Here is a 27,801-nt window from a genome sequence, read left to right as displayed (position 1 = left end):
GAAAGGTAAATTCTAGTTTATTACAAAGGACATTGGCTCATTTTCTTACCATTCAACCTCATCCTTAAATGCAAAAACATCATTGAAGCTACAAGCACACGAAGATCCTGTTATTCTCTTGACCTGCGAGAAATTTCAGAATACAAAAATGCAAAGAAATATAACCCATAATACAATATAATAAAATGAGAAAAACAACAAGTATTTTATTATTCAGAAATAGATTCAATGTTCACTTACCTCTTCGAGGGGGCAACCTCCAACAGAGCAGATCTCGATTACAATAAGACTCTATGATCTTTTGTTTACTAACTAAGACTATTTATAACTAATGACATCAAAAACCCTAACTATTCGTGGTCCCTTGCATAACATGAGTTAACCACTTTATTTATTAACTATGGCTCATTTACAACTAACTGTTGCCCCTTTTTTCTAATGCGGGCCAACCACTTACAATTATTAATGAGGGGTTTATTTACTCTCTAACTAACTATGACTATGACTCGACCCATTGGGCTTATTACATAAATAAAGGGGTTAGGGTTGGACCCTAACATGCCCTCCCCCATCAAAATCAGCCTTGTCCTCAAACGTGAAGCTGCAGAAACTGCTGAAGAATAATGGTTGGTTCCCAGGTAGCATCTTTTGGAGAGGTGTCTTTCCACTTGAGGAGGACTTCCTTGATCGTGCGGCCATGGAGATGTCTTTCATGGGTATTGAGGGCCTATTCTAGTTGCAGCCAGAGTGAGCCTTCTTCATCCAATTCAAGTAGACTGGTTTGAATTCTGCAATTGTTACCTACCACTTTCTTGAGGCATGATACATGGAAGATTGGATGGATTTTTGAAGTTGGTGGTAAGGCCAGTTTGTAGGCGACTGCTCCAATGTGCTGAAGTATCTGATAAGGTCCATAGAATTTTGGTGCTAGTTTTGGGCAACCCTTTTCTTTGAGAGATGTTTGCTTATATGGCTGCAGTCATAGAAATACCTGATCCCCTTCCTGAAATGTACACTTGGAATGATGCTGGTCTACCTGTTGCTTCATTCGATTTTAAGCTTGATGTAGATTATCTTTGAGATGAGTTATCATGGTGGCATATTTCTGTAGGATTTGATCAGTTGCATGCACCTTAGAACATCTAGGGATATAAGAAATAAGTGAAGGTGGGAGTTGGCCATACACTGCCTCATATGGAGTCATCCTAGTGGATTCATGATAGTTGGTATTATACCACCATTCAGCTAAAGGTAGCCACTGTACCCATTGATGCTACTTTTCTGGAGTGAAGCACCTTAGATATCTCTCCAAAAAAAATTGACTGCTTCTGTGTGACCATCAGCTCGGAACTACGTAAATTTTGAAACGAGAACTGATACTGTTACCCGTTTCGAAGAGATAGCAAAAAAGTGACTTGATTTTGAAAAGGGACGATGCAAAACACACATATTTTTTTAGAGCATAGTTTTTGGCACTTTAAATAATCGATACGATTACCCATTTCATAGAGGTAGCAAAAAAGTGACCTGATTTTGAAAAGTGGCAATGCAGAATACACTTCTTCTTTTTTTGAGCATATTTTTGACACTTTAAATTTTCTTATGTATCAAATATAAATATTTGTTTTTAAATGTTAGTGATTTTCATGCTGATTTTGAAATGTGATGATGCAGCATACCTTTTTTTTAGAGGACTTATTTTTCACACTTTAAAATTCTGTAACGAATAAAATATATAAATAATATAAATATAATGTAAAAGATAATAATCATAAATAATAGTTAGTTAAGCTAGTAATTAGGTTGAAGAGGCATGTCTAATAGGACATGACTCTTCATGAAGAGACACTTGCTTGGTATATAAGCAAACCTCTCGTTCTCATTTGTAAATTATCATTCTTATTCATTTTTATTTAATATAATATTTATATCCTTAATGGATAATTTGATATTCCAAGTCTTTTGGAGTAATTAATTTGTAGAAGGAACTTTGTTTGCTTCATCTGGTATCAGAGCCAAACGAGGCCTTTGGCTATCAACCTATCATCAACCTTGTTGCTGTCATAATTGAAGCGTTTCGCCACACATTGGGAGATTCTCCATTTTTTAGGTCTTTGGCCATTTGCTACTATTTAGAAAAATAAAAATAATAAAGAATAAAGAATAAAGAAGAAAAGAGGAAAGGAAATAATATATTCCAAACAAAAAAAATATAAAATGGTTTTACTTTATATATATATATATATATATATATATATATATATATATATATATATAAGGGTTTTACTTTATTGATAAAAGTGCATAATAAAGATAAGCGGGAATCTTTTCAAGTATATTTAAAACTTTTTACGTGGAGAAGCCCACAGTTTTAAAAACAACCCATGGTATTTTAAAAAGTTAAAAGGAAAAAAAAAACAAAAACAAAAAACAAAAGGAATACGTTTTACTTTTTACGTGGAGAACATTTTAACGGAGGTTTTAAAAACAACCCATGGTAATAGCCCATGGTATTTTAAAAGTTAAAGAAAAAACAAGGATACAAAAGCTCTTACGTGAAACGTAAATATTACTATTACTTTTTACATGAGGTTTTAAAAACAACCCATGGTAATAGCCCATGGTATTTTAAAAGTAAAAGATATTTTGATAACATTGGAGAAAAAAGGTGTGATCTAAATAATTTAAATCGTTCAAATCTAAAGATTGTGACTGTACCAAGAGTCACGTCTCATCCAAATTAGTCACGACTCATCCAAATTTTCGAAAAAAAAAATATTATTATAATTATAAAAAAAATACTATATAAGCCTTATATAGTTACATATAAAAGGAAAAGTGGGTCTCAAAAAAGTATATATAGTTTTATATAATTATAATTTTATAATATATATAAATTAAAATTATATAATATATATAATTTATAATTATATATATTAAAAAAAATTATTGTTATATAAAATTTTATTAATAGAGTGAACAAAAAAGAAGAAGAAGAAGAAGAGAATATTTGAAATATATATATATATATATATATATATATATATATATATATATAGATATTAGATTTTTATAAGAGAGAAGTGGAAATATATTTTATAGATCAAAAGAATATATACCAAAAAAAAAGAAGAAATTATATAAAAAGAGAGCGAAAAAAAAAAAGAGAGAGAATATATCATAATAAAAAAAAAAAATAGAAAAAAAAAAATAAATAAATTCTTGAAAAAAATTATTAAAAAAAATTAATTTAAAAAAAATATTTAATATTCAAGAAGCAAAAATAGAGTCTAATACAAAAATGAAGGCCATAAGATTCCCAGAAACCGCACCCAGAGATGGTAAAGCGTTATTTAACATTAAAGGAACTCTCGCAGGAAAAGATGTTATTATTTCTATTTCTCCGGCAAAAGATGCAAATTATATAACACCTAAAATTGCAAACCAACTAGTTATTCCAGAATCAAATATAACTGAAAAATTAGAATTAGACCTTTTTCGCAATAAAATATATGACAGCCAATTTACCGTTAAACATTGAAGATTATACATTTGTATCACAATTCTTAGTTCAGACCCTATGGAACAATCAAGGGGACATTATTTTGGGTTTACCTTGGATGGAAACTTTAGGTTCCTTTATTCTAAATACTAAGAAAAAGTTTTTAACATTTTCTTACAAGAAGAAGAAAATAACGCTCCAAGATTTTACACTAAAACCAAATTCAGTAACACCAGAAGATATCTTAGATATTTCAAAAGTAATGTCTCAAGAAGGTAAAAAGGTATTACAAAATATGCAAAAAGAAATTGACAAAATCAATGTTGACAAAAATGAAGAAGTTTCTCGATTTAAAAACCATAGCGAAAAATTGCTGACACAAATTAAGAAACTTAAGAAGGATAAGAAGTCATTAGAAAGCCAGGTCCAACAACTTATCAAGAAGGAAGCATCAAATGTAGGAATTCAAGTAGATGACAAAACAACAAATATCGATTCAGTGAATGTCACAACTCAGGAAGAAGATGAGCAAGTTGAAGAAAACACGCGCTTGGATGTTGCAGTTCAAACAATAAACATCCTCAGTGAACGTTTCATAATCAACTCAACAACATCTTCGCCAGAAGAAAATATAAAAATTGGCACATGCCCAGTAAGGAAAAATCAAACAAAAAAGGTTCCATATCGGCATCCAAATCATGAGAACAGACAAATCAACTATGCTACATATTTGAACCAATCAGAAACGAAACAACAAACTAATGTTCCAAAAAAGAGTAATGTAACCTCAACCCAGTGCTACGAGGACAAGTCGTTACAAAGTTTTAGTGATCAGAATGCTATACAGAAGATTAATCTAGGATGGTCTGATTCATTTTCAGTGCGACAATTTTGTTTGTCACTAAGAAGATCATATCAGCTTGTATAGACAAAGATGATTGTTCCAAGAGAGAGAGACTTTCGACGCCGAAAAAGAGATCAAGCCTTTTTCATCGACAAGCTTTGAGGACAAAGCTTTTTGAGGAAGGAGGCAATGTAACGAATAAAATATATAAATAATATAAATATAATGTAAAAGATAATAATCATAAATAATAGTTAGTTAAGCTAGTAATTAGGTTGAAGAGGCATGTCTAATAGGACATGACTCTTCATGAAGAGACACTTGCTTGGTGTATAAGCAAGCCTCTCGTTCTCATCTGTAAATTATCATTCTTATTCATTTTTATTTAATATAATATTTATATCCTTAATGGATAATTTGATATTCCAAGTCTTTTGGAGTAATTAATTTGTAGAAGGAACTTTGTTCGCTTCAAATTCATTATGTCCATTTTTTTTATAAATCATGATTACTTAACGAATTTTCAAGTTGTTTTATTTTTCTTTTTTTAAATGTTGACTTACTTAAAAAACAATTATAAAAATATATATAAAAAAGACAAAAAAAACACAAAAAGTGTTAAAAAAAAAATCTCATAAACCATAAAAGAATTTGGGAAAAAAAAAAAACATTAACAAAAATTAGAAAATAAATAAATAAATAAATAAATTAGATTTTAAAAAAAAATAGAAAATTAACCCAAAAAAAATGAAAAACTAGTAAAATTAAGATAAAAAAACATTAAAAGAAAAAACAAAAATAAACTCAAATTATAAAATATATATATATATGGAAATTTTAAATATATATATATATATATATATATTTTCAAAAAAAAAATAATTTAAATTTTAGAAAGAAATATGTATTTTTGATTTAAAAAAAAAAAACAAACAAAAAAAACAAAAAACTTTTCTATTTTTTATTAAGTTCTATATTTTTTATTTAAAAACAAAAAAATTAAAAATTAAAAAAAATATATGTTTGATTTAAAAAGAAAATAAACATTTAACTTTTTTTAATAAATAAATGTTTTTTTATTTAAAACAGAAAAACAAAAGAAATATGCGCATATATATATATATATATATATATATATATATATATATATATATATTTTAAATAACAAACATTTAATTTTTGTTTTTTTAAATAATTTTTTTTTAATTTAAACACTTAAAACTTAAAAAAGAAAAAAAATTATTTTAGACAAAAAAATTAAACTATAGTTAATTTATACACATTTTTTTATTTTTTTAAATAAACTTAAAAAAAAATTAAAATATTTTCTTTTTATTAAAAATATATATATATATATATATATATATATATATAATTGATTCTACGCCCTCCGCCTAGGTCCACGTCACCACGGGCGGTGGCAGGGCGATTCCGGGAATTGCCTCGCCACCACCCGTGGTGACACGACCCTATGCAGAGGGGCTCCATGCAGCCTCCTCTGCCCATGGTCGCGCCACAATGAGTGGTCGGGCGGCATGGAGGTGATTCCCAAAATCGCCTCGCCGCTGCCCGACCTCCTGTGGTGGCGTGGCCCCAAGCGGAGGGGCTGCATGCAACCTCCTCCGCCCAGGGTCGCCCCACCAAGGGCGGCCGGACAACGGTGGGCGATTCCAGGAATCGCCCCGCCGCTGCCCGGCCGCCCGTGGTGGCACAACCCTGGGCGGAGGAGGTTGCATGTAGCCCCTCCGCCCGAGGTCGCGCCACCACGGCGGCAGCAAGGGTCAATTTTTTTATTTATTTTTTAAATAAAAAATTCTTTATAAATAAAAATTTAAAAAATTATTTAAAAAAATAGGATTAATAATTTATTTATTTTGTTTTCAATAAAAAAATATGGTTTTTTTAAACTGTTTTTTTTAATAAAAATTTTAAACGTTTTTATTTTTTCTACTCAATATATATATATATATGTATTCAAATATATATATATATATATATATATATATATATTTGAATATATATATATGTATTCAAATATATATATATATATATATTCAAATATATATATATATATATATATATATATATATATATATATATATATATATATTTTACTTTTTAATTGTTTTTTGGTCTCTTTTTTTTTAAGTATATTTTTGTTTTTTAGGTTTTTTTTTAATTATTTTAATCTTAATTTTAGTAGATTTTATTTATTTATTTTTTTGGTTAATTTTCTATTTTCTATTTTTATTTTTTTTTTATTTTTTTTTTTAAGTCTAGTTTTTTTTTTAATTTTCATTTTTTTTAAGATTTTTGTTAATGTTTTTTTTTAATTTTTCTATTTTTACTTACTTAATTTTGTAGTTAATTTTAATTTTAATTTTTTTTTCCAATTTTTTTTATGGTTTACACAATAAATTTTTTTATTTTTTATTTATTATTATTGTTTTTTCATTTTTTTAAAATATGTTTTTCTTACTATTTATTTGTTTAAAATTTTTAAGTTTTTTTTTAGTTTTTTAATTCTTATCTTTTATAGGGTAATTTTGTTTTCTTTTACATTTTTATGATTGACTTTTTTTTTGTTAATCTTTTATTTTTATTTTATTATGTTTTGTTTTTAGTATATATTTTAATTTATGTTTTTTATTTTTATTTTTAACCTTTTTTTTGTTTTGTGTTTTTTCATTGTTTTAATATTTAAATTTTTTTATTTTATTTTATGTTTTCATTATTCTTTTGAAATTTTAATGTTTTTCGGGGTCATGATAAATTCTTTTATGCCATTATTTCGAAATGTTGAAATTTTACCCATGAAAAATAAAAGTGTTATTTCAGCGTCAACACTTTTCGTTTTGAGGGTGTTTTTTGCACAAAATTTACCATTGAAAAAAAAGTGTTATTCGAACATCAACACTTTTTGTTTTGAGGGTGTTTTTTGGACAATTTTTGCACAAAAAATTGGTTTTCACCGCCATTTTTAAAACATGTTGAAAATTTACCCTAGAAAAAAAAGGTGTTATTCCAGCATCAACACTTTTTGTTTTTAGCACTGTTTTTGATGTTTTTATGAGGTTTTTTGGCCAGAGTTCCCGTTTTGAGTTTATAGTTCCTGTTTCAAAGTTTACATTGTTTCAGAGATGATAGGCGGTACTTAGCTAGAGTTGTGTGCCTTGTAGCTTGAAAATTTCTTGCCAAAATTTGCTGGTGAAATTGGGGTCACGAGCAAACACAATGGAGGTCGACATGACATGCAGTTTGAAGATATGGTCCATGAAAGCTTGAGCCGCCAAAGTGGGGGTAAATAGGTGGGGTAGAGCGCAAAAATGAGCATATTTAGAAAGTTTGTCCACAACCACCATGATGAAGGATTTGTTGCCCGACTTTGAGAGACTAGTGATAAAACCCATGGAAACATCTGTCTAGATAGAGGCAGAGAGTGGCAATGGTTGTAAGGTTCCCAGTAACTTGGTTGTTTCTCCTTCGTTGCGTTGACACACATCACATTCAGCTACAAAAGTAAGAATGTTGTTTTTCATGCTAGTCCAAAAGAAAGAATGATGAGCTCGAGAATAATTCTTTTGAAATCATGAATGCCCTACAGTTGGAGATGAGTGAAACTCTTCCAAAATGTGGGTTTTGAGGGTGGATTTCGGCGATATAACTACTCGATATTTGTAGTGAAGAATATCATCCTTCCAAGAGTAGTCGACTGAGGAATTAGGATCTTCTCTCAAGTTATTAATAATTTGGGAGAGAGAGGGATGTGAGAACCATTACTTGTGGGCCTCTTCAATCTAATCTGGTATGGGAAGAGAGATTGATAGCAGGGTACTTTCATCCTCAAGTTGGTGCGATAAAGCATCAACTACTACATTGTCACACCCTTTCTTGTAAATTATCTCATAATCATATCCCAACATTTTGGCCAGCCATTTATTTTTCTGTGGCGATGATAGATGTTGCTCCAAAAAATATTTTAGGCTTTGATGGTTTGTGCAGATTTGGAAACGTCGCCCTAGCATGTATGGTCACCATGTATCTAATGCATGTAAGATGGCCATCATTTCTTTCTCATAGGTAGATTGACCCATATGTTTTCCACTCAGTTTTTAGCTGGTGAAGACCAATGGTCAACCTTCTGGCATTAATACAACACCAATACCAGTACCAGAAGCATCACATTCAATCATAAAATATTTGGTGAAGTTTGGTAGGGCCAATACGGGAGTGGAGCACATGGCCTGTTTGAGACCCACGAACGCCTCCTGAGCAACATTAGTCTAGAGAAATGAATTTTTCTTGAGAATATTAGTGAGGGTTCTAGCAATGCGACCATAATTGTGGACAAATTTGCGATAGTAGCCAGTGAGACCCAAGAATCCCCTCAAACTCTTCAATATTTTTGGTTGGGGCCAATCTTGCATTGCATGTATCATTTTTGGATCAACCGTCACTCCTTCATGACCCACAATGTGTCCCAAATACTTGACTTATTCCATGCCAAAAGAGAACTTGGACCATTTGAAAAATAATTTGTGATTTTGGAGCAGTTGCAAGATGAGGTCTACATGTTGAAGATGTTTGTCCCAAGTTAGGCTCTAGATGAGAATGTCATCAAATAAGACGAGGACACATTTTCAGAGATATGGTTTTAGAAATTGGTTCATGAGACTTTGAAAAGTAGATGGAGCATTACAGAGACCAAATGGCATGACCAATAACTCATAATTACCTTCATGAGTTTGGAAGGAAGCCTTGGGAATGTCTACTTCCTTCATGTGTATTTGGTGATATCCAGAGCAAAGATCTAGCTTGGTAAAGAAGTGAGCACCATGTAGTTCATCAAGAATATCATCAACAACTGGAATAGGAAATTTGTCTTTGACAGTGAGCTTGTTGAGGGCCCAAAAGTCTAGACACATTTTCCATTCTCCATCTTTCTTTAGCACCATGACCACTAGTGATGAATAAGGACTGATGCTAGGACAAATAACATGGGCTTCGAGGAGTTCCTTGATGATTTTTTCAATTTCATTCTTTTGGGCGAAAGGATATCGGTATGGGCACATATTAGGTGGTTGGGCCCCAGGGACTAAAGGGATGCTATGATCATGTTCACCTTGAGAGGGTGCAAGATATTTAGGTTTTGGAGGAAGCAGAGGAAACAGAGCGATGGCAGAATTGGTTACATGAGGTAACTACACTGAATTGTAATATGATGACAAGGTCGCTGCACTGCGTATTGACAGAATTAAGAGATCTGCCTACTTATGATGGTCTAAGTGAGGTAGATACCTTCTTGAATAAATTTGAAAGGGAGGTGCCGAAAAAGCAACGCTTCCAGGCCTTGGACTGGGTACTGCGCGCTATGCCCGTGAGATGGTGGGGTATGCACAAAGGGAGCTTTGATGACTGGCACGAATGTAGGAGAATGATGTGCACACGATTTGGGAACCCTAGGGTGCACCTGACAAACAAGTGCAATGAACGGGATGATCTATGCGCACATCTGGCCAGGAGGACACAGGCCTATGGAAAAGAACCCCAACCTGTGCAGATGCACATGTACTCCACGCTGAAATACATGGTCAGTAAGCATGTGTTGGGGGGGGGGGGGGGGGAGCTCGCAGATGGCTCTTAATGTTGGGAAGACATTATGCAGGAAGAGCAATCATGCAGAAGATTCTACGCGCAGAAGCGTTCACCAAGTTATGAAACGTGCTGAACAAGGTATGCAATGTGGGGAAAAGTGATTGGGACCTATGCGTACCGGCAATATTATGGGCTTATTGGAAAACCTACAAGAAACTGACAGGACATACACCTTTTAGGCTTGTCTATGGAGTGGAAGCCGTAATGCCTATGGAATACATAGTGCCTAGTCTGCACATAGTAGCACTTACAGGTGTGATGGATCGTGGAGCCCTTGAGGAGAGGCTCGCGCATTTGGAGGAGCTTGAGGAAGAAAAGGTTATGGCTGGATTTCACCAGCAGATTCGAAAGTAGCGTGAAAAGGCTTGGCATGATCTGCATATTAAGTTGTGCACCTTCAAGGTGAATGATTTTGTGTTGTTGGCAAAAGAGTAGCAAAAGGCAGCAGAAGAAGAGCGCGAAGGATAGAAGTCACCTTCTCCTGAGCCAGAGACTGATACAGAGCAAGGTGGCGCAGACATGTAGATAGCATCCACTAAGCTAAAACGTCCGCGCCCAAGAGAGCAGGCAGGGCCGCGAAAGAATTCGAAGGCTTCAAAGACTTCATTCTACTTGATCAACCTCATTGAGGGGTATCTACGCGACATTGGTGAGACGGTGAGGGACGTCACCGCAGAGGCCCTCCACCAGTTTGAGGAGGAACACCAGATGGCATTGGGGGCTCTTAGGGCACAGATACAGGAGTTGCAGGTGCTCACTCCATAGGCTGGCACTGTGTCAACCTGCCTCGCACTAGGCACGTCCGCGGCCGAGGAAATGTTGCATGCCCAGATGAACAACACCATAGTGCTTCCAGATGGAGCACTCGTTATAGAAAGTGAGGCCGACAGGCCTATTATTAGCCGGTTTAAGGGAATTGGATTAAATGTAGCCGCGCTCCCTTGGGAGACACTTTATATTTTGTAGGATGGTGTTACTACAGAACTATGAATCAGGGAGGTTCGCATGCTCCAGGTAATGAGCGAGCAGCGCATCAACATTGAACAGTTGAGCCTACAGCGCAATGAGGTAGTAGCGCAAAATAGAAAAATGATGCAGGTGGTGGAGGAAGCATGCCAGATGGTCCCAGAAATGGCCATCCAAGTAGAAGAACCAGTGGAGGCACGCGTTCGAAAATTAGCAACAGGGGTGTGCAACAAAAGGAAGAAATGGGCAAGGTTCAGCTTGAGCTGAACCTTTAGATAACAGAACTGCAATTGAAGGCGCAACCTTCAACTCCGCCAGAGGTCAAGGAATAACACGCCATCACGATTAAAATAGCAATAGTAGAGGTTAACAGTGCAGTGACAGACTGCACAAAGCTTTTTGAGTAGTCATTCGAGGTTCTCACCACGCTGCAGGAGGACCCGAACATACAACGCCTAGAGATAGAGGTGCGCGAGCTATAGCAAAGATATGACAAAGTAAAAGAGACCACGCAGATGGTTGCCCTTACAAAGAGGCTTGCCAGGATGCATCAGGCTAAAGCACTCAAGGAGCAGGTGGGTGCTGCTTAGCATAAGGAAGCAGTTTTGAAGGCGCGCTTACAGTCATGGATTGATGAGGCATACACCATTACAGCCTCCATTGAAGCAAAGCTCACATAGCTGCAAGCAACGCAGGAAAGGATCCAGGGCAGTAGTTCAGCCTCAGTGGTCACTGAACAACACGTTGAGGAAGTACAATAGGCAGCCACTTAGTGCGCTACCGAACTTGCAGCGATCCAGTCAGAGTTGGGAGGTCTTTGCGTAAAGATCTACGCACCAATAGAGTGACTTGAGGGCGAGTCACGATGTTTGTCTTGGGGGCCTGTTGGGTGCGGGATCCACAAAGGGAAGTTTTGGGCTTTAGAGCCCAGATCTTGATCAAAGATTGTAATTCTGATGTAAAGACTCCGCATTTTGTGGGCGCGGAGCGCATAGTTTGTAAAAGAGTCATAGGGTTGTCCACCCTTAGTTTTGTTATTGTAATGTCGGCTGGAGAAATCTGCCCATGGTCCATGGACCATGGGATTGTATAAATAGAGTGAGGCTCTAAGTAGTTAAGACATCAATAGAGAAGAAAATATGAACATATGATGTATGCGAGATAGATCTGCGGAGACAAGTCTAGTTTTGTGTCGTAGAGTAGGATAAGGCTCTGCAGCTGAGTGCACAGAGGCCTAGTAGTCCGTAGTTGAGTGCACGGACCCCTGCAGCTGAGTGCGCAGGGCAAGTTGAGTCTGTAACAGTTGGAAGTATTAATTAAGAGAAGTTTCCTATCATTTATGTGTATTTATTTCCTGTTTTATGCATTTGTTATCTTGGGTATGAAATTCACTTCTAATACTTATATGATGCGCAATGTGTATAATTGTATTGACTAAGTGAATGCAAGATAGGATATCTGTTTACGCAAAGTTAACTAAGATTTGTTAAGAAGATAAGTAAGATACGCGATGTAGTTTTTGGGAATAGTGTAGTTCGCTGCCCTAACAACGCGAAAGCATCTCAGCCCCTGGTTAGGGCTACACGAAAGATGATTATAATAGATCACAAAGGTATTGAAGGTTGGAACAGCGCGTGACACGACCTACTTGCAGACATATCTAGTTGGACTAAATCGACATCTCAATCATCTCAAGGGTGCGAAAACTTGGTTCCAGCATCCCCCCATACTGCTCCGGGTGAGACTTCAGTCCGCGCTCCACGGGGTGATGCCAAAAGGGCCAGTAGTGTAGGGATTTGTTTGGCTAAATAACTCCGAACCTGGGTTAGACCCCCATAAGCCAACATTGATGGAAACCTACCTGATGAATGGAAACCTACTTGATGAGTTGTCTCTTGATGGAAACCTAGTTGTTGAAGATGTAAAAAGGATGTGTCTACAAATGTGACAGAGTGTTTTGGCAAAGGCATAGAATTTCAAAGGCAAAGGTATGATAAAGTTGAAAGTTCAAGAAGTATATGTGGGTTCTGTTAAGAATAGTAGCGTACACATGTGAGTATGAAGAAACAAATGCGCGTAAAGTTTTTGCACCATGGTATTCTAAATACCAAGGGTCCTTACCATGGTATTGCCCTATGGTATTGAGCCTAATAATAGATGTTTTGATCCTATCTAAGAAAACCATAGGCTAAAGTATGGTTTTGACTTGTGGTATTGGATAAAGGGTAAGCTATATAAGGTGATGAAGATCAAAGTGATAGTATGTGTGCAAGTGATGGAAATATTCTGAATAGTTAGATCTAAAGCAAATATACACGTAATGGGCTATTGATGTGTTGCTTGATCTAAACTAAGTATGCACCTGGGCGTTTGATGATGGATAAGATCCAATAGATCTGAGATGAAAATCATGATTATGAGATGATTTTATTTGTGTTGATAGCATCATAACGTGTGATTTTCTATGTATGATGAGATCTGGGTATGTTTGAAGTTCTGTGTTGCAGAGAAAATTTGATTATGAATTTGCAGATCTGTATGAGAGTTGTATAGACTTCAAGGTGCGTACACATGCTAGTGTGTTTCTGGTAATTCACGTACACATGGGATTGTTTCTTGAAAAGTACACACACACGTGGCTATGCTTTGAAGAAAACACGTACATAAAGTAGGGTTTTGATGAAAAGGTTGTCTGATCAGTTTTATCAGTGTTGATGTGTTTTTGTTGTTTGTTAATGAAGTCTTCTTGATGATCTGGTTTCAAACAATGATTTTTTGGTTATAGATTGATTGATTAAAGAATTTTCATGTTACTTGTTTATTTTTATTGAAGATCAGAGAAAGTTATGTGCTTGGTTCAGGATAATGAGGTAAAACTATGTATGATTCAATGTTTGTTTCAGAGTGACAGTGGTCCAGTTTTCAGGTTTCAAAGGTTTAATATCTGTACGCGGGTATGCTTCATGAAAGGCATGTACACACACAACTTTTATACTGGAAAGTAGCATACATATTTTGACAGATGGTTGATCAGGGTTTGCAGTAACAAGATCTAGTTTCTATGTTGTGCAGTATTTTGTTTGATATTCTGGTTACAGTGATCTGACTGTTCTTGTTGATTAGTTGATTTTTAAGTTGATTCAGTGATTGGGTTATTTTAGTTAATTGGTTGCTTCAATTGTGTCATAGACTAATGATTGAGTTGTAGTAATAAGTTTTAGTTTGATGATTGGTATTGAGCTTAAATGCTGGTAGTGGGTCCAGTCTGAAAATTTGATGAAATGTGGCCTACAAGTTGTGATGTTGTGTAGTAGGTGGATCCAATATAAAAATTTATGAAACGTGGTACCTAGAAATGAGGGAGCTTGAGCTTCCTTCCAGTGGTAGCTAGTAAATTAGATCAACGGGTTGGAGCTTCTTTCTAGTAGTAGCAAAAGAATGAGCAAAGTTTGTAGCCCTCTGTAGGTTGGTGCCTGCGTACTGGTATGAGCTTATGCCAGTACAATATTCACAGGGTTGGAGCTCCCTTCCAGTATGAGCTAGAGAACGAGCATAGGTTGTAGCCTTCTGTAGGTGGGTACTTACATACTGGTATGATTCTGCGCCAATACAAGATTGTAAAATATTTTCTTTATATTAAAAAGAACACAAAGACAACATCAACAGGTGGTTTTTTCCTGCATTGGGTTTGCACCTTAAATCTTGGTGTTCATGTTTGTTGATTGTGTGTGATGGTTTATTTTGTTCTCACTGCACATGGTTACTGTCTATTTAATGTTTATTGGGGTACTAATGTACTGGATCAAAATAAATAGAAGATGAATTAACTGCAAAGTAAGTTTACTGGATATAAGCTAGTTGTCTTAAGAACAATTACGTACACACGCAGGTTCCCTTCTGTAAATTTCTGTACAAAAATTAAGAAATTAAATTGAAAATTTTATTGATTTGAAAATACTGATTCACCCCCAACCCTTCGCCCGCCCCCCCTTAGTATTTTTCCCAACAATTTGTATTAGAGAAGGTCCTTTGGGAGAAGCTTGATCGCTTGAAGGAGATCTGTTAAGATGGGTAGTCACGAAGGAGTATTTTCTATCATAACTCTTATATTTAATGGAAATAACTTTTTCTTTTGGAAATTTACGATGAGAGCATACTTGTAGGCACTAGGAGCTAATGTGTGGGAAATTGTCGAAAGTGGAAATCAATTTCCAACCTCTATTACTTCAGATACTACAAGAAAGAAACAATATGAAACCAATGAAAAAATTTCAAATGCCATCTTGGGAAGTCTAGACAAGACTGAGTTCGTGAAGGTAATGTAGTTGAACATAGCAAAGGGACTGTAGGATAAGATTATCCAAAGTTATGAAGGCAACACCAAGGTAAAAAGTTATAAACTTCAAACATTCAAAATATAGTATGAGACATTGAAAATGCATGATGATGAAAGCATTGCAATTTTGTTTCTTAGAGTAGATGAAGTTGTGAATTCCATGAGAAATCTTGGTGAATAAATAAAACGTGCTTCTATTATTGAAAATATTTTGATATCTCTAGCTCCGAAGTTCGAAACCAAAGTATTTTCTATTGAAGAAATGCAGGATATGAAAAGTCTCACACTTGATCAACTCCATGGAATATTGACAACATTTGAGATGAGGAAAGGTGGGCCTTCATATATGAGAGAAGCAACCTTCAAAGTTACTATAAAAGGAAAAGTAAAGGAAGAATCAGCTTATGTATCAGAAGAAGAAGAGGCAAACTTCATAAAGAAACTCCAAGTGCCTACATGAAGATTCAGAGGTAAGCTTCCTTTCAAATGTTTTTCCTGTGGTATAGTTGGTCATTATGATGCTAAATGTCCTTAGAAAGAAAATCAAGAGAAAGGAAAAGAAGCTACAAAAATAAATAGGAAGAGGTTTGAAATAAAAGAAGTTTTTACACACATGAGGACAATGATGGTCTTTCAAATGGTGAAGAATGTGAATTTGATCAAGATTATCAATTACTTATGGCATTTGAAGATGAGTCTGATGATAATTTCATGGATTCCCTCAATTACTTATGGCATTTGAAGATGAGTCTGATGATAATTTCATGGATTCCCTAGAAGAAAAGGATGCTTTTATTGAAAACTTTAACATGAATATATCAGATGCAACAAATGTCAGCAAATATTCAAGTTTGGGAGCAACCCACTTTCTATTTATCAAGAATGAAGAAGGTGAATAACCATCAGGTATGGGCTTTTGTTCAAGATATGATCTATTTTCTTGTCTATGCAACAATGACAATGATGACGATAGTGAAATGACTGAGCTTTCACTTATGGGTAAAAGTGAAAGTAAGCCTCTTGAAGCAATAGATCAAGGCAAGTCAGAACCAATGGACAATGCAGATGTGCCTATGCTAAGAAAAGATAATTATCAACAATGGAAAGGAAAGATGAAGTTCAATCTAGTGAATCTCGATGTATGGCATCTAGTGTGCAGTGGTTACACCAAGTTTCCTCCATCCGACAAAGAAGTGCAAAAGAACAATAAGTCTTTGAGTAACATATTTTATGGCATATCTGATTCAATATTGAATAAAGTTATGTATTATATGACTACAAATAAAGTGTGGGATAAGCTACAAGAAATACATGAAGAAGTCCCAAGTAATCATAAATATAACAATGTGTCCAAAATAGCAAATGGAGTTGTTGATTCAAAATAAGACAGGTTAGAAGAAATTGATCTTCCTTTGAAAAAGATTGTTAATCTTAATGATAAGTTACAGAATTATGATAACAAGCATCATGTTGGTATGATATCCAAACAATATTGTGAAGGTCTTGAAGATGAGGCCATCTCTCTAAGAGAAGATCTTGAAAAATCAAATAAGCGAAATCATGAAGAAGTAGTATCTACTTCAATTTTTTGAAGAACAAGAAAATGGGCTAAAACAAGAGATTCTCAAATTAAAACAACAAATGGAGGAAGGAAGAAAGGTTGAAGAATCATGAAGAAGTAGTATCTAGAAAAGGAAAAGAAATATTAGGTTGAGGTAAATATCCTAAAAGGTAAACGAGAAGAAAAGGATAAACATTTGTGATTTCAAGATAGTACTAAGATTTTGGATAATATTCTTAATAGTCAAAGGTCTCCTACCATCAAATTTGGTCTTGGTTTTCATGAAACTATTGAAGGATAATCTAGTTCACAAGACAAAACAAGGAATTCCAATACAAAATCTAAAATTCTCAACAAAGACATAATAAGTCAACCTCATCAACAACCAAGGAAATAAAATCTTCAAAGGAAATCATTTACTCATGACTATAGAAGTGTTAAATCGGTTTTCTCCTCTGATTAATAATGTTGAATGTCATATATGTCATAATTATGGACATGTTGTTACCAATTGCATGAGTATAATGTTTCAAGCTAATAATCATCTTACAAAAAGATCATCAACTTCTAGGTACTTTAAGGGGTATTGTTTTGCTTGCAATATGTTTGGTCACAAAGTCATTGATTGTAATAGAAGGAATATGAAACATATAAGATGTTATTCTTGTAAAAATTTTGCGAATGTAGAAAAAGAATGCAAGAACAAGTCTATGGATCACTACAGATAACATGGTAAGAAACCAGATAAGAAAATTAATATCAGAAAATCTAAAAAAGATGGATCCACCAATAAGCACGAAAAAGAAGAGCTGATAAGGTGTGATCTTTCTCTCTACTCATTTAAAGATCAAGATGAATGGTACATATATAGTGGATGTTCGCATCACATCAATGGAGATAAGAGTAAAATGGAGTCTCTTAGGAAGAACCATCATGGTAATGTTATTCTTGGAACTAACGTTTCAACAAAAGTTCTAGGACAAGGTAAAGACAGAATTAATAAAACTAGAGCAACAACCGATCCTTTATTAGTTCAAGGGCTAAAGAAGAATATTCTAAGTGTGTGAAAAATGTCAGATAAAGGAAATATAATTGTGTTTACATCAACCAAGTGTAAGGTTATGAATGGAGTAACTGGAAAGTTCATAATAAGAGGATATAGAAATCGAGACAAATTATATGTGTATGAGAAAGATTTAGACTTAGAGTAAAAGAATATGGTGCCTATTTTCATCTCTTAATTTTAAATGAATATTTCTAACATTGACTACATAAGTGGTGAGAGTTACTTGACCTCATGAAAACAGAATATGATTATCGCGTCCTTAGGATCAGAGATGTGTAATCTCAGGGGGAGTAATACATGTTGATTCCCATGATTGTTTTTAATTTTCATGCTGCTTATACTACTGACGGTGCCTCTATTGTAGTAATAGTAAATAGGTACAGACAAAACAAACTTAGGGAGAGCCAAAAGTATGAAATTTTAGTATTTCACTTTCTATACACGGATCTTATGAAGACAAGTCATGTGTATACGCAAATTCTGAACTGAACAATTGCATATATTTTGGGTCGATGAAGAAACAGTGGGACAAACTTAGGAAAATGATATGATATGCTTCAGTCAATTACCAATTGGGTTTTCTGTTCTTATGGTTGAAGATTACAGTCTGTTGATGCTATTTGAAAGTGATTTTGGCTTGTATAAGTTTTTGATGACTTGATAGATGACTGGTTGATATCCTAACTGATATTATCATATTTGACAGTGAACAATTGGCACAGGTTCATGGGTAGCATTTTCCATTCTTCTAATAACGCATTGTTGGAATTATGTTCACTTCATACATATCGATTCTTTGGTGATGATGCTTATCTTGATAAATTTCTTGAATGGTGAACTTGTTGATTATATATACTTGAGCCACATATTTATTGATGAAGTTGTGTTGGTGTGGTAATTCTTCCTATGAAGAATTTTGTCCAAGAGAATGATGTTGCTAAAACATGGTTAGATGCTACTGCTACATCTGTTGGATGATACTTGGAAACATGGCATATTGAAGAATGATGCTACATTGTCCTATCTTACTTTATGATGATATGCTTGGTCCTCAATTATGATATTGTGGTTGCATATCAGGTCACAGGTTGATGATATTGAAGCTGCATTGTTCAATCTTACATATTTGATGCTAAGTTTCTATTGATAGATGCTTATGGTGCATATCATATATGGTGTATGATAGTTTTTGATGACTATCATGGTCTTATTGAGGTATTTGGCCTTTGTTATAAATTTTGTATCTATCATTTTATGTAAAGTTCATGTAAATACCTATCATGTACGCATTGTCAAATTCAGTCATGTATGGACTATTGTGGTGATAGGACAATTCATATGAGTCATAGAGTCATGTACTTCATCTTACATCTGTCAAAAACTTTAACATTTGCTCAAGGGGAGCATGATCAGTGTTCATACTTAGCAGTTCAGATATGGAAGTCTTCCATTTAGCATTGGTCAACCCTTTTCCCTTAATGTCAAAGGGGGAGAGTAGCTTAGTTTGGTGCTTGTATTTACAGGTTATGGTGACCAAACACCAAATTGGTTGCCATCAAGTCAAAAGGCGGAGATTGTTGGCATTATGAATTATGTGTTGTCCTTGATGACAACCTACTTGATGAATGGAAACCTACTTGATGAGTTGTCCCTTGATGGAAACCTACTTATTGAAGATGTAAACAAGATGTGTCTACAAATGTGACAAAGTGTTTTAATAAAGGCATAGGATTTTAGAGGTAGAGGTATGACAAAGTTGAAAGTTTGAGAAGTACACAGGTTTTGTGTAGCAAAGCTACGTACACACGTGAGTATGAAGAAGCAAAGGTGTGTACAGTTTCCACGCCATGGTATTATAAATACCAAGGGTCCTTACCATGGTATTTCCCTATGGTATTGAGCCAAGTAACATATGTTTTGATCATGTCTAAGAAAACCATCAGCTAACGTATGGTTTTGACCTATGGTATTGGATAAAGGGTAAGCTATATAAGGTGATGAAGATGAAAGTGGTAGTATGTGTGAAAGTGATGGAAATCTTATGAATAGTTAGATCTGAAGCAAATATGCATGTAATGGGGCTATTGATTCTTTTCTTCATCTAAACTAAGTATGCGCCCGAGAGTTTGATGATGGATCCGATCCAATAGATTTGAGATGACAATCATGATTATGAGATGATTTTATTTGTTTTGATAGCATATTAACTGGTTATTTTCTATGTATGCCAAGATTTGGGTATGTTTGAAGTTTTGTGTTGCAACAAAGATTTGATTCTAAATTCACATATCTATACTCAAGTTTTATAGCCTTCAAGGCACATACACATGATAGTGTGCTTCTAGTAAGTCACGTACATGTGGGATTGTTTCTTGAAAAGTGTGTACACACGCGATTATGATTTGAAGAAAGCATATATAGAAATTAGGGATTTTATGAAAAGGTTGTCTCATCAGTTTTATCAGTGTTGATGTGTTTCTATTGTCTGTCAGTGAAGTATTCTTGATAATCTAGGTTTAAATAGTGATGTTTTGGTTATGGATTGAAAGATTAAAGAATGTTGAAACTACTTCCTAATTTTGATTGAAAACCAAAGAAAGTTATGTTCTTGGTTCAAGATGATGCAGTAAATCTGTGTACGGTTCAATGTTTATTTCAAAGTGGAAGTGGTCCAGTTTTCAAGTTTGAGAGGTTTAAGATATGTACGTTGGTATGCTTCATGAAAAGCACATATACGCGTGAGTTTTCTACTAAAAAGTAGCGTAAATATTTTGACAGATGGTTGATAAGGGTTTGTAGTAACATGATCTGGTTTCTGTGATGTGCAATATGTTGTTTGATATTCTGGTTACAGTGATCTGATTGTTCTAGTTGATTGGTTAAGTTTTAAGTTGATTCAGTGATTGGGATATTTCAGTTGATTGGTTGCTTCAATTGGGTCAGATATTAATGATTGAGTTGCAGTAATAAGTTTTAGTTTGATTATTGGTGTTGAGGTTAAATGATGGTAATGGGTCTAGTATGAAAATTTGATGAAACATGGCCTACAAGTTGTGATGTTGTGTAGTAGGTGGATCCAATATGAAAATTTATGAAACGTGGTCGTCGAAGATGAGGGAGTTGGAGCTTCATTCCAATGGTAGTTGGTAAATCTAATCAGGGGGTTGGAGCTCCCTTCTAGTAGTAGCTAGAGAACGAGCGAAATTTGTAGCCTTCTGCAAGTTGGTGCGTTCATAATGGTATGAGTTTATGCCATTACAACATTCAGGGAGTTGGAACTCCCTTCCAGTAGGAGCTAGATAATGAGCAAAGGTTGTAGCCTTCTACAGGTGGGTGCTTAGATATTGGTATGAGTCTACCCCAGTACAATATTGTAAAATATTTTCTTTATATTAAAAAGAAGACAAAGACAACAACAACAAGTGGTTTTTTCCCATATTAGGTTTCCACCTTAAACCTCGGTGTTCATGTGTGTTGCTTATGTGTGATGGTTTATTTTTTTCTTACTATACATGGATACTATATATTTAATGTTTAATGAAGTACTTATTCACAGGATCAAAATAAATAGAAGATGAATTAAATGTAAAGTAAGTTTACAGGATATACACTAGTTGTCTTAAGAACAATCACATACACACACGGGTTCCCTTCTGTAAAGTTGCATATAGAAATCAAGAAATTAAATTGAAAAGTTAATTTATTTGAAAACACTGATTCACCCCCCAGTATTTTTCCCTACACAACGGTGTGCTATATTGTTTATGCACATGGGCATTCGTATACTAGTTTAACACTAAGGCATCATGATAGTATAGCACCGGACTGGGAAAAATGAATTTTATGCCCTTTTTTTTTAATTTAACCCTTTTCTAGTGCTATCTAGTAGTATACGCATCGGTGCACCATATTTACTTAGCGCACTACTATTTTTTATTTCTATAAAAAATAACTATGCCACAGTACACCATATTCTATTAAGCATCGATGCTTATATTTATAGTAATGCACCGGTGCCTTAGTGTATTATATGTGCATTGTTAAAAAACATCCACTGAAATATCTGCTCACCCAACTTCGCTAGTGACCTCCACTACAAACAGATTTTTGGGCTATTTTTTATAGTTGCTTGTGTAAAAACCTCCAATAAAGGGTATTTTCCTTGAAGTGCTCATCTGTAAAATAAACATTGACCATGGGATGATTCAAGTCACTAATGGAAAATCCATTATTTATTTCAAACATATTCTATGGACATATGCTACAAGTTTCCTACTACAAATATTTATCTCAATGATGAATTGATGCTACAATTCGTATTAATTACAAGATGCCATTAAAGTTGATGGTCACTTGGAAAATTATTCAAATCTACGAGAAGATGGACCTACCCAACCTTACCACTAATAACTTTGTACAAGATCATATAATATTTTCTAAATAAATTCTATGGTGAAGAGGATGTTACATATCTTAGAGAATCATGGGTGCCTCTAATATATGTAGTCACCAAGATATACACATTCTTCAACTAGGGAGAAATCCTCTCTATATCCATCATTTAGGACATCTATGTAGCTAAACGTGTGGCCCTTGGAACTCATGCATTTTTCTGCATGGCCTCATATCTGTTGGACATCATCTATATTTTCAATTTTCACTCAAGGATGAGTTTTTAATGGATATATATTAATTATTTTATTCACATATATTTCCAGAATTTGTGGGAGAACAAGTAATATGGGATTAATTAAACCTAAATATGTGACTATTATATAATTCCTTTGTTTCAATTATTGTTCTATTTTCCAACAAAATGCATTTCAAATAAATCAATGTAGGAGAGGTAGGTGATTCACATGTGAAAGAGTGGGGAACATAGACCAAAGTAGTTTTAGCTACTAAGACTCCTCATCTACTCCCCAAATTCATACTAGAAAAATTAGCCCTATAGGAAATTACATATCAAACTCTTGTGCATGGATTTGGAGTGGCTTTGACATGAGATAAGAAAGCTCCCTAGCTTCACTACCCTTTGATGTAGGATCTTGTAGTTTCAAGGACATCATGGAGGTAGTGGTAGAAGTAAAATCCCTACTTACCTTCCATTTTGGGAGGAAAGATTTTGATGACATCACACCTTGGACATCGTCATCCAACACTATGCAACATGCAAGTTCAAATGGCCCTATCACTTTGAGGTGTGGCAGAAGGATGAGTTCTATAAAAGAGATGTTTCCTCAGATGAGGTTATTTTTAGAATGGGAAGTATATCCAAGGTAAGAAGATAAAAACTATAAAGGGAGCACCTAGAGAGGGAATGGTTAAGAAAAGAGGCTAAGGAATTAAGCTACTAGGGGTAGAAGAGAGATAATAAGGAATGAGACTAAAGTTCTAAATATTCAACAAGAAGTATAAAGGAAAAGATACGAGACCAAAGAGGGAAGGAAGAAGAATATGATCAAGATAAATCAATAACAAAGAGGGAAGATGAATTCAAAAAATATTAAGAAGGACTCCTAAAATAAGAAGAGGAAAAGAAAAAAGAGGCACAAAACACAAAGACTATAGATATTGGCCCTTTTGAATCTTTTTGTAGCACTCAAGGAACTGTAATGATTGGAGGCACATTCCCACTGACATATCTTGTATTAGGTGCATTAAACCCTTTCAAATCATACAATATGGAAATCCTTACATATTTCTTTTTTAAAAAGGTGAGGGGAAGGATTATGAAATAATGCCATAAGAAGTTGAATTACTAGGAGTCCCAACCCTCATGGTACCCATGAGAACTCCACTTGTGGAAGACACTAGGAGGGACATCATAGCTATCATGTCAACAAGGGTATCATTATCACATTCTTTAAGGCTAAATATTAGAAATATGTTATGGGAGATGGAAAAATAGAAATCAAGGATCCAAGCACCAGAACAAGAGGGAATCCAATATAATGGTGACAAGACTAGCCCTGTATAATTTATAGCCTATGCTTTTGAATTATAAGAAAATCTTAGAACAACTTAGAGATAAACTGTCACGATACTCAAAAAATTCTTAAACCTATCCACGTAATTACTTACTTGATAAGGTCAAGGAAAAAAGATACTTCTTTATGGATTTTATCTCATCATGGATGAGATAAATAAGTGGTAAGAAAAATACAAGAACACACCTAAATACCCACCAAAAATGATTGAGAAATAAAGGCACTTAAATGATGTAGCCCTGACAAGTTGTCAAATAACCAAAACAGTGCTTGTGAAAGACATATACATGTTAATGAATTACTATAAGAATTTATAAAATACTATTCAAAATGTGATTAAACAATGCCATCTACCATGGCTTAGAGATATGGGTGCACCCAAGCCCATAGATGAAATTTTGACAACAGAGCATTTCTGATTAGGATGGTTCCCAAAATCACCAAGGGCATACTAAAAGGTCATATTTTTGGAGCCTTCAAAGATATATATGTAATCAACTCTTTTTTTAAGATATTAAAAGGACACATGGGACCTATTTCTAGAAAATTAATCTCATACGATATCTCCATTGAAAATTTAATATCTAGGTGAGTCTCAGGCATATCCTCAGAACATGAAGTCTGCAAAGCGTACATAAAAGGTAAGGAACAAGGTTGAATATATTCACTTGTATACATATCAAATAGTTTTAGGAAAAGGAAAAAGGAGAGGAAGTCAAAAGGTTGTAACTATCAAAAGGGAATACAAGATGTCCTAAGAAGCAATTGCAACATGTAGACTGTATATGTCAAGAAGCACCTTCTTTGAAGCACTCTTTCTTTTTTTAATTTTGAGATATCATTCAAGAAATTTAATGGGGAGAATCTCTCATGGTTATTTTTTGAAAAGGAGTAATCGTGTTGTGATGTATTTTATGTGAAATTGTTACAATGATAATGTTTTTTTTTCTCCATAAGACTGCGCTAATTTATATTACAAAAAACCAAAATTACATCCAATTTTACAAAAGGGCCGTAGCCTCGCATCTCCGAAGAGATTTTCCCATGATTAGCCATTCAAAGCCACACTGGTGCAAAAAGGGACCAGTTTCTTCCTTCCGACATAACCGATATTTAAATCGACACAACAGGCTTTTGAGCCAACACAGTGGACACATAACTTGACACGATGGACCCATAACTTGACATAGTTGACACATAGACTGACATTGTAGACACATAAACCTTCACGGTGGACATTGACCCCATAACAGACAGACAAAGTAAGCAGAAAGAGATGGACCGAGAGTAGCGTTCCTGGCCGTGAGAACAGAGAGGCTTCTGAGCTAATCCTCATCAGTAATGTGAGGCTCATCCGTCGCTAAACCCTTGAGCTTCTTATCTTCCTCCGCGTCTGGGCGCATCATCCTCTGAGCCGGCTCACTGGGGCCGGCCTCTTCAGCTTGAGTGGGTCGTCTCATATCAACTCTGGGAACCTGCATATCCACCCTTGGCACCGTCAGGTCGTCCCGTGGCCCCCGGAGGTCACTGCAATGCTCCACAGTGACTGAGACGATGAGCGTATTATTCTCCAGCGTGGAGGGGATGCGATATCTGACGGCTGGATGCTCCCTATGACCGCAATCCAGGATTTCTCCCCTGCCTCTTTCATTTCTACGGCCAACTGTTCTGCTCGGACTTCTGTTCTGCTCAGACGTAATATCCACTGAGGAGGAGGGCGAAATGGCGGGCCTCTGAGTAGCAGAGCGACCCCTAGAACCGCCGCGTCGACTGCTCATCCTGAGCCTTTCAATTGGCATCCTTCGACTGTCTCCCGTATCAGTTTCCCTCTGAGAAAGCTTACACCTTGCCAGAGAATGTTTTGTCTCTGCCAGAATTTGCTCAAACCGCTTGGAAGAATGCGGGAATGCAACATGGGGTTCGAACTTATTGAGCTCCATTCTCCCTGTCCGATGCTGCGCATTGAATGGCGCCTGAACCAGACTTGACATCCCAATGAAATCGCCTTCCGCATTGAATGGCGCTTGAGCCAGACTTAACCTCCCGATGGCTTCACCCTCCGTCACAGTAAATGCATCAGCGTGCTGGTATATGGTGGCTCGTCCGGGCTGACAGCTGCCCATGTGACGAGCCACCTGCCGCTCACACGTCAAAGACACCCGCATCCGGGGGAGGGAGGTCTTTTTGCACCAGAGAGATGCAGTCCTGTTTGAGTTGAGCATCTTCAACCGTGTCTAGGGAGCCTGAGAAGTAAGGTGTCGACTGTGACACTCCTTGATTTGCCAGCCGATCTGCTACCTGGTTAGCAGTTCTCCTTATATGATGGAAGGTTAAATTGTGGGGAGTGTGGAGCTTTTCCTCCAAAGATTCCAATCGGCTTAGCAATCTCCAGCTTTTTGCTATCTTGACTGCCTTAGCACCAGCCTGTATTCTTTTAGCTGCCTCTATGAGTATAAGAGAGTCGCCTTCAACTTCCAGTGGGGAGAAGTGATGCTGATCAGCTAGACAAATTCCTTTCCAGAGACCCTCTAGCTCTGCTGCATTGTTGGTATCTTTGCCTATTGTGCCATAGTATACTAGTATCGCTTCTCCATTGTGTCGACGAATAACTCCTCCGAAGCCTGCAGGGCCAGGGTTGCCTTTGGCAGCGCCGTCGAAGTTCAGCTTGTATGAGTTGAGTGCAGGAGGGGACCAAGAGGATGGTGAAGCGGATCTGGTGGAAGGTTTGGTGATTGTCTTGACTAAGGACTTGAGATCAAGATTCCATTCCTTCAGAATGCTGCGCTCCTGTTGGATTTCTGGCATATCATTATCATTCCATACTCTGATGGCCAGAGTTTCCTGAATGTTTTTTTTGAGGATGAGCCAAAGATCATCTATGGATCTGAATGTGCTATTGAAGATTCTATGGTTGCGTTCTTTCCATAGGGTCCAGTACAGAAAGCCAGGTATGATGCTCCACAGAGAGTTAAGAATCCTGCTTTTGAACGGATTTTTGGCCCAGGTCCTTATATTTGCCGTTATATCCTCCAGCCTGGGGTGTGCTCTCATATTGCATTTTTCGACTTTCTCCCAGATTTGTTTTGCTAATGGGCATTCTTCCATTAGATGACTGATAGTTTCACAATTTATGTTACAATTTGGGCATCTAGATGGCCCTACAAATCCTCTTTTTATCAGATTGTCCCAAGTGAGAATGCGTTTTTTGCTAAGTAGCCATAAAAAGGTGGAGATTTTGGGCCATAGCCCGGTATGCCAAACTTGTTCCCAGAGTTGATCTTTAGCCGCCTGAAGGTTGGAATAGCGCAGGTGATGAGCTTCTTTGGTAGTAAAGGTGCCTTTGGTTGTGTAGCCCCATCTGAGTTTGTCCTGCTGATTGGAAAGGCGGATTTTCCTATTTATGAGTTCCTGATCAATGTCGGTATACGTTTCTCCCTGCCAGTCTATTTGCCAGAGTCGCGCCGGTTTCCATGTTTGAAAGTCGTGATTTGGAGATGGCTGCCAGAACTGGTGTACCAGTGGGATGCTTTCTTGGTTCATTTGAGCCTGCCAGAGAGGTTTGTGGAACAAATTGGCCAGTTTGGGAAGTTGCTGCCATGAGTCTTCCCAGAATCTGGCAGCTTTGCCTGAGTGAATTTCCCAGAAGCTATGTTCTTGAATGAAGCTACTTTGGGTTTTTGCATTGTTCCAGATGAGTGATCCCTGCGCTGTTGGGTTGATTCTAATGAGGTCACTCCATTGGCTGCCTCTGGCGTATTTGGCTTGCCATAGTTGGGCCCATGGGGTGTTTGGCTTGGAGACCCAGTTCCACCATATTTTAGCTCCCATAGTGTTGTTGCTTTGAAGCGGATCCCGAAGTCCTAACCCGCCTTCTGATTTGG

The sequence above is a fragment of the Pinus tabuliformis genome, chromosome 3_1 (assembly GCF_031772625.1).
Source record: "Pinus tabuliformis cultivar Carrire ecotype Pingquan chromosome 3_1, CPIR1, whole genome shotgun sequence".
Lineage (NCBI taxonomy): Eukaryota > Viridiplantae > Streptophyta > Pinopsida > Pinales > Pinaceae > Pinus > Pinus tabuliformis.
The sequence above is the reverse complement of the archived record's forward strand: the minus strand, read 5'-3'. Positions refer to the sequence as shown.